The following is an 11369-nucleotide window of genomic DNA, read 5'->3' as shown; positions in this document are numbered from 1 at the left end:
CTGAGCGGCAATCAAAATCTTAGCAACTTCCTTTGCTCTGCCAACCTCCAGATCATCCCTATTAATATACACTTTCTGTGCTATTTCTAGTAGCTTGCTCCTATTCTCTCCCTCAAATCCTTCTATTTTCTGAAGCTTTTTTCTGATATCTGATGCTGCCTGAGTCACAAAAGCTATATTTACTAGCTTTCTGTTCTCCTCCGCCTATGGATCTAGAGGGGTATATACTCTGTAGGCCTCCATGAGTCTTTCTAGGAAGGATGCTGGGGATTCCTCTCGCCCCTGGATGACTTCACTGACTTTACTAAAATTAGTCGGCTTTCTAGCTGCTGCCTTCAGCCCTCTGAGTAGAGCCTGGCGATACTGGAGGAGCGCGTCCCTTCCTCCAGTAGTGTTGGGATCCCAAGCTGGGGGCTGGGATGGGAGGATGCCCTCAATTTCCCTCCTTCCCACCACGGTGTCCCCTTCCTCCCCCAGGACTGCCTTTGCAGCCTCCCTAATAATCCTATCTCTCTCCTCCAAAGTGAAAAGAGTCTGCAGAATCTGCTGGCAGTCATCCCAGGTGGGTTGATGGGTTCTAAATATGGTTTCAAGGAGGAAGATTAGCCCTTGGGGTTTCTCAGAGAACGGGGGATTCTGATGTTTCCAATTATATAAATCACTGGTGGAAAAAGGCACATAAATAAGGTGGGGAGGTGCCTGTGGCAGAGCATCTGGTGCGGGCGGTGCCTCCCAGAGGGGAAAAATGGTGGAGCTTCCCACCAAAGACAAAGCAGCGGGTCCTCTCGCCAGAGGCAAAATGGCGGAGTTTCCCGCCAACAATAATACCCCCTCCCTGTAGAGTGCCCCTCCCCCCCCGGAGGGTGTGAGACGGGCTCATGAACCCGCTAACATCCCGGTGGGAGGAATCAGGTTCCTCTTTGTGTGGATAGGGTGGAGGAGCATGCACAGGGTCTAGATGGTCCTCCGGTGGTTCTGGCAAAACAGGGTAAATCCTAGGCTGGTTTCAGGACTGTCTCGGGGTAGGACCAGGACCTCTCTGCCTTGCCCCTCCTTCTCCTTGGCCTTATTCCCTCCTGCAGTGAGGCAGATCGCCCGTCTGCCCTGCTGATTTCCCTTCAAACATTTCCTGACATATCCAGGCCGATCAGTAGCAATATCCACCCAGATATCTATGTACAGGTATTGGTCGGGGTGGGGAACTCTATAAACAGTAGCCCGGACAGCAAATAGGGTTGGAAGCTCAAAAGTGCCCTCTGTGGGCCATCCTACATTGAAGGTGGGCCATTCTAGTTGACTGAAGGTTCAAAGGAATTCAGGCTCCGGTGGCAGGCCACCATATCCTTGGGCTCGCCTCTGAAAATCAGAAAAATTTTTCAACAGGCAATCAAGCGGAGAACCGGGCACAGATTCTTGTTGACCCATCTGAAAGACCTTAGGGATTTCAGAGGCCAAACCAATACACCAAACAAGACATACAAAGACCCCGACAACCAACAGGACGGAATGAACACACAAATTATCCGAGTCTCTAGACATACACACTTGCAGACACACCAGGCACACTCGCAGCGCAGCGCAGTGCAAGTGAATAGAAACCTAACGGGCCGGGTCCCAATCTAAATCGTCAATACCAAGTTTCAGAGGGCGGCGTCCTACCTCTGAAAGTCACTGGGTAGGTCACAGGCAGCATCCCACCTACTACCACAGGGTTTCTTACTCCGGAGTACAAACACTAAAGAGGATCCTCACCAAATACTTACTCAACTAGAGCTGCCCGTCCGGTCTCCAAACTGAAACTCCGCCGATGGAGATCTCGCTGGGGCCTCCAAATGTTGCATCCATCAACTGTGAGAACAAATATCGGAGACTTTCAGGGTTTCAAAGATGTTACTTTATTGGCCAAGTTTAACCTGCGCAGGGGCGAACTCTCAAAGTGTCCGGAGACACGGTGCCTGCAGGGGCTGCAAACGAGAGTCCTGCCCAGCGCTTACAGCTAAATCCTTATATAGAGGCAAGCAAGCAAGTGTTGCACAGAAGCAGATGTGGTGGTTGGCTATTGGCTTACAGAGCCCGTGCGCGGTAACAGGGTGGGGTCTGACTCAACTGAAAGGAAAAATTTGAAACTAAACAGATGGCAATCAGCTTACAGGATGTTTGCTAGGGACGCAGGCTCCTTGGGGCTGAGACTATTTTTCTTGTTCCCAACATCAAACACCATTTTGACATTCAAAATATGTTGGCCAACCCAGGTTTTCCTCTGGCTCTTCTTATTACCATCCGAATCAGAAAACAAAAGACTCCTATTAGCTGGAGGAGATAGAAGGGGAAGTCTTCAAGATATTTATGAATATTTTTGAAACTATCCTCTAAATAAAGTCTTGGTTAAAATGCAACAGGTATTTTTTGTATTCATGAAATACCTGACCTCTTATTGAGCAATTTCTTATGGTTTTCAAGGGACTTTTGGTTTCCATGGACATGGTAGGTGATAAGAGCTAAAATATTGATAAAGACACTTTCATTCCCTTTATGATTAAAACTATGCCTCCCAAATAATAGTGCTATTGTTAAAGCCCATGAATAAAGTAAAAGAAAAAATTGTTATAGTAGTTCTTTTTTTATATGCCAGTGGTTTGATTGAAATTAGTTTCAAAATACCCAATAGATAAAAAATTACATAAATGTAAACTGGAGAGATCTTTAATCCCCCACTACTGTGTGATGAGCAATATAAATGATGGGGAACTCAAATGTTGGAAAAATTTTAGTTTTAGATGGTAGCTAATAAGCTTAGTAATCAATGTATGTGAAAAGCTATTGTTTCAGGAACTGAAGGTATGACCCACCCTGTATGGCACAGATGGAGGAATGCTGTGGCTTTTATCTGGTTAACTTCTCCCTGAATTCCAAACCCCTTGCCTGCACTTTTCTTCTCCTTATAGAAAGGGTCTGTTTAAAATGGGATTTAAGATGGTCTATTAGGGCACAAACCCACAGTCTTCTCAGATCTCCAGCCTTCTGAATAAAGTGCCCATTAAGATCAATCCCTGTCTCTGCTTATTGGGTCTGGTAGGTGACATCGGCACAAACTCTGGCTTTTCTGGTTTCACATTGTGTACATGATTATTAAAGAAAATTTGATTATCAACAAATACTAAAGCTGTATAAAAGTATTGCATGCAGCCCTGGCTGGTGTGGCTCAGTAGATTGAGTGCCGACCTGTGACCCGAAAGGTCACCGATTCACTTCCTAGTCAGGGCATGTGCCTGGGTTGCTGCTCAGGTCCTCAGCTGGGGGCATGCCAGGGGCAACTGGTGGAAGTGCTGAAGACTGCCCTAATCCATGATGGTGTGGGGGTTAAAAGCTAGGCACCCCAAGGATGTGGATTGTTCTGAGCTAAAGGCAACTTTAGCTGAAGGCTCAGGGGAAACTTATGCCCCTCTCTTTACTTAGAAGAACTTGAACTAGGGGCCTTACCTTAGGGGAATTTTATCAGCAAAAGCTTCTTTGACCTATCTAGAAGGCAGGGCAAACTTCCATTTACTAAACATCTATTTTTATCATCCTGCAATGGTCCTCTGACGCCCCCAAGGCACCTTACCTCATCCCTGTCTTAGAATGTCTTCTGTGCCTCAGTGCTCTTTTTTATTTCTGAGCTCCTCATACATATGGGGTCTTTGACTGTCTCATGTATGTGGGATTCCCATATATATGTATGTATTTGATTTGGTTATTTTTTCATATCTGTATGATTATTAGATGAGCTGAAAGAACCTTGAGGCTGGAGGAAAGTTTCTCCTCCCCCACAAGGATCTAGTACTTGGAATTCCCAAAGTACGAGATCCAAAGCTTTAGACAAATGCCAAGCCCATCTTTGTGACCTTGTATCCAATTGTGATAAGCCTCCGTATATCAGGTAAGTGGAGGCCTTATGTGCTGAACACCCAGTCAACTGAATTAAGGTTGATGACAATAAGATATTAGGAGAATGAAAAAAAAGAGGGATTAGGGGAATGGATAGGCTTCTGTAAAAGCCCCACAAAGTGGCTGAGCCGAAGTTGTGTGCTGATTAAGGACCATGGCAGAAGGAAAAGAGTCTCAGGCCAAGGCTGTCACTGAGGAGTACTTCAGATGCAAGAAGTGAACAAATGAAAAACTTGCTCTTGAAAACAAAAGGTATTCCTTGCTCTGGCCAGGTAGCTCAGTTGATTGGAGTGTCGTCCTGATAGGCCGAGGTTCCTGGTTTGATCAGGGAATATACAAGAATCAACAAATGAATGCATAAATAAGTGGAACAACAAATTGATGTTTCTCTCTCTCTCTCTCTCTCTCTCTCCTACTCTCAGTAAAATCAATCACTCAATCAATCAATAAAACAGTCAATTTTAAAAACAGACATTCCTTGAAGAAACTACTTTTAACATTACTTAAAACATACTTTATTGGACTTCTGCCAAGATGGAGGTATAGGTGGAAACACTGTGCCTTCTCCCAAAACCAAATTTGAATACAACAAAGGTTTGGAGAACAAAGACACAGCCAAAGAACAGAAAATCGAATTATACAGAAGTCCCACAACAATGAACCGTTCAACCAGGATGGTAAGAGGGGCGGAGCCACCAGCGGAGCAGGATCGGGCAAGAAAGATCCCCAGACCCAGGCATGCAGGCAGCTCGAAACCAGTCGGGGTGCGGGGCAGACTGACCGTGGTCTCACATTCGCGCACAGTGAGACAGACCGCGCAGGCCCCAGCAGGCGAACCCCGTGGTGGAGGGCTGACGGCAGTGGCACATTCGCGTGCAGTGGGACAAAATGCACAGGCCCTGGTGACAGTGGCAGCAGTGGCGGGAGGTGACAGACGGCAGACGGGACTGCCATTGCTCCTCTTTGACCCCGCCCCCACATACAGCGTCACAACCCAGTGACTGAGTTGCCCTGCTCTGGTGAACACCTAGGGCTCCGATCTTGATACGTAACAGGCATGAACAGTCCAAAAGAAGTCTCAAGAAGAACTCAAAGCCCCAGAGCCGATAACTCTAAGCGACCAAGAAATAGCCAGCCTCCCAGATGCACAGTTCAAAACACTGGTCATCAGGATGCTCACAGAACTGGTTGATTATACTCAGAAATTAGAGGAACATATGAAGGCTAAACTAATTGAAGGGAAGTGCACAGGAAACCAACAGTGATGGAAAGGAAACTGGGACTCAAATCAATGGAATGGACCAGAAGGAAGAACAAAACATCCAACCAGAAAAGAATGAAGAAATGAGAATTNATTACATTAGCCAAGACTAAAATGAAGGAGAGAATCCTAGAAGCAGCAAGGGATAAGGGGACAGTCACCTACAAAGGAGTACCCATCAGACTGTCAGCTGATTTCTCAAAAGAGACCTTACAGGCAAGAAGGGGCTGGAAAGAAGTATTCCAAGTCATGAAATCCAAAGACCTACATCCAAGATTGCTTTATCCAGCAAAACTTTCATTTAGAATGGGAGGACAGATAAAGTGCTTCTCAGATAAGGTCAAGTTCAAGGAGTTCATCATCACCAAGCCCTTATTATATGAAATGCTAAAGGGACTTATCTAAGAAAAAGAAGATGAAAAATATGAACAGTGAAAGGACAGCAAACTCACAGTTATTAACAACCACACCTAAAACAAAAGCAAACCAAGAGGACAGCTAGATCAGGAGTGGAACCATAGAAATGAAGAACACATGGAGGGTTAGCAACAGGGGGGTGGGAGGAGGAGAAGGGGGGAGAAGGTACAGAAAATCGCATAGACAGTAGGTAGAAAATAGATAGGGAGGAGGGCAAGAATAGTAGGGGATATATAAAATCTAAAGAACTTGAGATGTGGTTATAAACTAAGGGGAGGAGAATGGTGGGGGAGGGGTGTGCGGGTTGAGGGGAATGAAGGGGGGAAATAGAACAACTGTAATGGTATAATCAATAAAATATATATTTAAAAAATAAAATCAAAAAAAATTTTAATTATAGAAAAAAACATACTTTATTTTTGTAATTTTAATGGCCTACAGAAACATGTGGGTTTTTTAAAAAATTTTTTTGTTGGTTTTGTTTATTTTTGTATATGTTTTCAAGGTTTTATTTATTTACTTTTAGAGAGAGGTGAAATCAGTTGCCTCTCACACACTCCCAACTGGGAACCTGGCCAGAAACCCAGGCATGTGCCCTGACTGGGAATTGAACTGGCAACCTTTTAGTTTACAGTCTGATGCTCAATCCACTGAGCCATACCAGCCAGGGCTGTTTATCTTAGAGACAGGGAGAAAAGAGGGGCAGATACATTCATCAGTTGCACACATCCCCAACTAGGGACCACCCTGCAGCCCAGTCATGTGTCCTGACCAGGAATCAAACCTGCAACCTTTTGCTTTGTGGGACTATGCTCAACCAACTGAGCCACACAGGTCAGGGTAAAATATGCTTTTTTGTTTAGTGAACAAACTGTTTAGTACCATACCTAGTATATAGTAAACTCATAAAAATTTTGAACTATTAATAGATAGTAAAAATTAGCCAACTATATTTGGTCAGAATATATTGTTTAGATTCTTTTAGATTATTTGTATCTTTTTATTTATTTTTTAAATGTTTTCATTTATCGATTGATTTTAGAGAGCAGGAGGGGAAGGGAAAGAGAGAAACTGAAACCATAAAAGACACTGGAGTTCGGGCTGGATGTTACTACCAAACCCAATAAGCATTGACAGTGATTGAATCTTTATGGGCGCTTTATTCAGGTGGCTGGCCATCTGAGAAGATGGTGAGTTCATACCCTAACAGACCATCTTCCCTTTTCTTTCCAGGCCAAGGTTTTTATAGCAGGGAATAAACAAGGTGGGGTGAAGGGTTTTGAAATTCAGGGAGGGTCAGGTAGAAAAACCTGCAGCATTCCTGTCCTGGGTGGTTAGCTGTTCCCAGGGACAGGTGATCCTTTGCTCCCTGAAACTCAACGGCCTGGATGCCTCCACTTGTCCTCAGGGGGTAATCTTTAGCGGTGCCCCAGGAGGTCTGCTCTTTTCCCAGGAGCCAGGATGGGCCTTATGTTTAGTTTCTGAAACAAAAGCTTTAACATATACATTACTTGCTAGGCTTAGAACTATTTACCTTAAAGTAAAATTTTCCAACTCTTAAGTCTCCTATCAAAACACTGATTTGTTCTTTCACTTCCTTATGCATTCATTGGTTCTTTTCTAAAAAAAATATTTTATTTATTTTTAGAGAGAGGGGAAGGGGAGGAGAGAGAAGGAGAGAAGCATCAATGTGTGGTTGCCTCTCTTGTACCCTGCACTGGGAACCTGATCTGCAACCCAGGCATGTGCCCAGCTGGCAATGGAACTGCAACCCTTTGGTTTGCAGGCCAACGCTCTATCCACTGAAGCAACCCAGGCAGGGCCTTTGGTTGATGCTTATATGTGCTCTGACAAGGGATCAAACTTGTAACCTTGGTGTAATGGGACAATGTTCTTACCAACTGAGGTACCCAGCCAGGGCAGATTAGATTCTTGATGAGGTAAAAGTATATTTAAGATAGTCTTTTAGTTTTTAGTTAACAGAGGAAAAGGACTGAAACAAACTGGTAAAATACTCCTTTAGGAAGATAAGTTCAAGTTTTATTTGAAGCTGGGAGATCAAATGATGAATCCAGAAATGGAAGTGTAACTTCCAACATTCTGATTGTGTAAAGGTGGGAAAATTCGTATAAAGAATGTGAGTTGTTTTTTTTAACCTAATGTGTGTTAAATATTTTCCACAAGAACTGATTTTTCAAACTGTTATATGAAATGGAGGCTTTCATTGATAAAAATGACAAAGCACTTTTAAAATTTTCAATTGTTTTATAATTTAGGGTTGCATAGTTCAAAATGTACTGCATTATTTAGTATATCTCACAGGTAATGAATTTAATAATTTACAGTCTAATGCCTTTTTTCAGGTTGACCTTATATATTCCATGTCAATGTAAGAAATGTCCAAACCTGTGAGAATTTTCATGAATTTATTTGAGCCAAACTGATGACAACTGTCAGGAAGCAAAACCTCAATGGATTGAGAAAAATGCTCTGGAAAATGGCAATTTGGAATCTTATTTTATGTATCACAATTAAAGAAGAGGTGTAAGGAGGTTACAGGAAATCTATTGGTGATAGATTAGGCAGGTGGGAGAAAGCAAAGCTGGGAAACCTCTGGAATTAGATAGACACATACTTCTCTTACACAGGTGGGTACAGGATAGTTAATAGTCAACAATGAACACAATAATAATAACAATAAGGGGATTTGTAGTCTTGTCTCTAGCCACAGGGGTTCCGGAAAAAAAAGTTCCCTTGACATTCCACAGGTAAGTTATTTTAGATGCAAAAAGACTATAGGCTCAATTAACAAAGATTTTTTTGTTGGGGAAGACTCTAGCCTAGGACAAGTGTCCACCATTATCTGCTTTTAGGAAAGTTTTCAATTTGAGACAATCCTATGTGGTTACTCTGGTCTCTGAGTTTGCAAGGCAGTCGGGCAGACCTCCCCTGAGCTTGTCAGGTTTACTGTGTGGTCTCTTATCTTCCACATCCAGATAGTGAATAATTCTGTTTATTTAGCTTATCCATACCTTTAATTTTATACACTTGAGTTCTTTAAAGTACATATTAAAGAAACATTACTCTGTGGTTGTCTTCAGCTACATCTTCTCTATAGAACTATTTATTGTAGGTCAGCAATTCTCTAAATGTGGTCCTATCAGCATACAAATGTTATATTACAATCCTATCTTAAAAGTAACCTTTGATGCCCCATCTACTTCTAGCTATTGTCCCATTTCTCTGTTCTGGGTAGAGCAAAACTACTCTAAAGTAGTTTCTACTTCTTCCATTCTTTTTTAAAAGATTTTTATTTATCTAATTTTTAGAGAAAAGGTACGGGAGGAGGAGAGTGGGAGAGAAACATCAATGTGCAAGGGATATATCCTCAGTTGCCTCTCACACCCCCCTGTCCTACAACTGGGGAGCTGCCTTGCAACCAGTGACCTTTCCATTTGCAGGCTGGCACTCAGTCCACTGAGCCACACCAGTCAGGGCTTTCTATTCTTTTATAAACCTATTCCCATACAGTTGTCCTCTCTACCACATCACTGAAACACTTCTTGTTGAGGTAACAATGACCTCCACATTGCCTAATCAAGCCCTCAGATCTCCATTCACTGTCATCTCCCAAGATAAATTTTACATGGTTGGGGCATTCCTTTGTGTGTGTGTGTGTGTGTGTCGTCGTCTTTCTTCCTTTTTTTTTTTTTAAATTTTCATTCCCTTTAAAGACAAATTCTTCACTTGGCTTCAGGCATCACAATCTTCTAATTCCTTCTACTTTACTAACCACTCCTTGTTAATCTCATTTGTTTATTCCATTCATTCTCCTGACTTGTAAATGTTGGAGTTCTGGGAGCTTAGTTCTTGGGTTTCTTTTCTTTTTTAAAAAATATATTTTATTGATTATTCCATTACACTTGTCCTATTCCCTCCCCTTACTTCCCCTCCACACTGCACATCCCCTCCCCCACCATTCCCCCCTTTATTTGGTTTATGTCCATGTGTCACAAGTTCTTTAGATTCTATATTTCCCCCACTATTCTTGCCCTCCCCTCTGTCTATTTTCTACCTACCGTCTGTGCTACTTATTCTCTGTACCTTCTCCCCTCTTCTCCTCCTCCCACTCCCCTATTGCTAACCCTCCATGTGATCTCCATTTCTATGGTTCCACTCCTGATCTAGCTGTCCTCTTAGTTTGCTTTTGTTTTAGGTGTGGTTGTTAATAACTGTGAGTTTGCTGTCCTTTCACTGTTCATATTTTTCATCATCTTTTTCTTAGATAAGTCCTTTTAACATTTCATATAATAAGGGCTTGGTGATGATGAACTCCTTGAATTTGATCTTATCTGAGAAGCACTTTATCTGCCCTTCCATTCTAAATGAAAGCTTTGCTGGAGAGAGCAATCTTGGCTGTAGGTCTTTGGATTTCATGACTTGGAATACTTCTTTCCGGCCCGTTCTTGCCTGTAAGGTCTCTTTTGAGAAATCCGCTGACAGTCTGATGGGTACTCCTTTGTAGGTGACTGTCCCCTTATCTCTTGATGCTTCCAGGATTCTCTCCTTCATTTTAATCTTGGCTAATGTAATTATGATGTATGTGCCTTGGTGTGTTCCTTCTTGGGTCCAACTTCTTTGGGACTCTCTGAGCTTCCTGGATTTCCTGGAAGTCTATTTCCTTTGCCAGACTTGGGAAGTTCTCCTTTATTATTTGTTCAAATACGTTTTCCACTCGTGGCTGTTTCTTTCCCCCTTCTGGTACCCCTATAATCCGGATGTTGGAATGTTTGAAGATGTTCTGGAGGTTCCTAAGCCTCTCCTCATTTTTTTTGAATTCTTGTTTCTTCATTCTTTTCTGTTTGGTTGTTTCTTTCTTCCTTCTGGTCCACTCCCTTAATTTGAATCCCAGATTCCTTTCCATCGCTATTGGTTTCCCGGACATCTCCCTTCATTTCAATTAGTTTAGCCTTCATATGTTCCTCTAATTTGTGACTAAAATCAACCAGTTCTGTGAGCATCCTGATCACCAGTGTTTTGAACTGTACATCTGATAGGTTGGCTATCTCTTGGTCACTTAGAAGTATTGGCTCTGGGGCTTTGAGCTGTTCTTGAGCCATAATGTTTTGGTCTTTTTGCGCCTGTCACATATGAGGGGCAGAGCCTTAGGTGTTCACCAGGGTGGGGCAACTCAGTCGCTGAGTTGTGATGCTGTATGTGGGGGTGGGGTTAGAGAGGGGCAATGGCGTCTGTTCTGGTCTCTCTCAGATCTCGGTCCCCCCTGCTGCTTCCCACAAGCAAACCTGACCCCCCTGGTGCCGGCTCCTGGGTGTCTGGGCCTGTGCACCCTCCAGGACCCTGTGGGTCTCTCCAATGAACTCTGTGAGCCTGGGAGCTTCTCCTGGCACCTCGACCCTGAAAGTTTTTCCAATTGATGCTTTTAGGCTTTAATTCCTGTTGCTGGGGCCCTAGTCTGCACTGTCTGTCCCACTGCTCGTTTTTTTGCCTGGTTTATCTGTGGGCGAATGTGTGACCACAGTCAGCTAGCCACCTTGTGCTCCCACTGGGTCCACCTGTTGCCACCCCACGCCTGGGATCTGCCAACTGCTGCCTGTGCTCTTGGGTAGGTTAGGTCGATTTTTCCTGCCTGACCCCACTCCGCCAGCCACTGACTCTGCCCCTCTTACCGGTCTGGCTGAATGGTTCGTTGTTGTCGGACTTTCGTACAGTTCAATTTTCTGTGTTTTGGCTGTGTTTTTGTTAC

This window comes from Sturnira hondurensis, unplaced genomic scaffold, assembly GCF_014824575.4.
Source record: "Sturnira hondurensis isolate 20B ecotype Veracruz unplaced genomic scaffold, ASM1482457v3 Scaffold0008196, whole genome shotgun sequence".
NCBI classification, from domain to species: domain Eukaryota; kingdom Metazoa; phylum Chordata; class Mammalia; order Chiroptera; family Phyllostomidae; genus Sturnira; species Sturnira hondurensis.
Note: the sequence above shows the minus strand (reverse complement) of the source record.